At 41.4% G+C, this 1486-nt stretch overlaps 1 pseudogene; it reads right to left on the reverse strand.

The window, feature by feature from the left end:
* Window positions 1–266: 266 nt before the first annotated feature.
* LOC124092254 (olfactory receptor 7E24-like) lies at window positions 267–1190 on the reverse strand (annotated as a pseudogene).
* Between the last annotated feature and the right edge of the window lie 296 nt (window positions 1191–1486).

A 1486-nucleotide genomic window follows, 5' to 3' on the forward strand; every position in this document is an offset into this window, starting at 1 on the left:
AGTTGACATTATTACCATTATCATTTGCATAGCTTAGTGGCATGAAATATAGACATAGTGGTTCAACAATCACTATCATGTACTCCAACATTCTTTATCTAACCAAAGTGAAACCATGTCCCCAATGTGAAAAGAACCAAACATCCCTTCTCAACATGAGTTCCAACCACTTTACCATAAAACTTGGTGAGAAATTAGCACAAGGGGCATATTGACAGGATCAGGTATTTAGCTTTGCTGCATTTTCAAACATGCATTGCAACCAGTCACCATGAGTGCTGAGATTTGCTGTGCAGCCTCCTCAGAGCACTCTTAATATCCCTGTTCCTCAGGCTGTAGATGAAGGATTCAGCATGGGAGTGACCACAGTGTACATCAGAGAGGCCACTGCACCCTTTCTAGGAGAATGTGATACAGATGATCCAAAGTACACTCCAAAGGCTGTTCCTAAAAATAAGCAAACAACTGCCAGGTCAGACCCACAGGTGGAGAAGGCTTTGTACTTCCCACCTGAGGATGAGATCCTCAGAATGAAGGAAATAATTTTTTTAGTAAGAGAAAAAGATCCCTGCAATGGGGAAAAGGCCATAGATGACAATAAGAATGTATTTGAAAATGATATTAGAGTAGGTATCCGAACAGGAAAGATTCAGAAGTTGAGAAGGTTCACAAAAGAAACAAGAAATTTCCATATTCTTGAAGCTGGTAATTTTTAAGATCATCAAATTGTGCCACTGGAAGTCCAAAAGACTCAGCAAAAATGACACCAAAACTAAGAAGCCACAGAGACGAGGATTCATAATGACTAGATAATGTAGGGGGTGACAGATGGCCACAAACCTGTCATAGGCCATCACAGTCAGAAGCATAAAATCCATACAGACAAAAATGGCAAAAAAGGACACCTGTGTCAGACAGCCCACATAGGAGATGACATCATTGTGAGTCTGAATATTTACAATCATGTTAGGGACTGTGGTGGAGATGAAACCAATGTCAGCCAAGGACAGGTTGGAGAGGAAGAAGTACACGGGGGTGTGGAGGTGGGGGTCAGAGCTGACAACCAGAATGATGAGCAGGTTCCCAAGCACTGTGACCAGGTACATGGATAGGAACAGTCCAAAGAGGATGGGTTGCAGGTCTGGATCCTCTGAGAAGCTCATGAGTAGGAATTCAGAGACACGGGTTAAATTTTTTGTGCTGTATGTTGCTTGGACATCATTTGGAAAGCAAAGAGGGTGTTAAAAAAAAGAAAAAGAAATACATTAAACAGGCACCCCTCATCTGGAAACATTTGAATCCAACTATGCACAAGCAAGATGCTCACACATGAAGTCCACATACCTTCAACATTAATTCTCAATAGTGAATCACCTGGTCTCTACATGCACTTTCATTATTACTTTCTCCATCATTCACCCATCTTTCCATACACACTTTGGAGACATTAAACTGAGCAATGTTAGAAGTCCAGGAGAATAGGAGA

The sequence above is a fragment of the Marmota monax genome, unplaced genomic scaffold (genome assembly GCF_021218885.2).
Source record: "Marmota monax isolate L192 unplaced genomic scaffold, Marmota_monax_Labrador192_F-V1.1 WCK01_AAM20220418_F8-fsc00102, whole genome shotgun sequence".
In the NCBI taxonomy this organism is placed as follows: Eukaryota; Metazoa; Chordata; class Mammalia; order Rodentia; family Sciuridae; genus Marmota; species Marmota monax.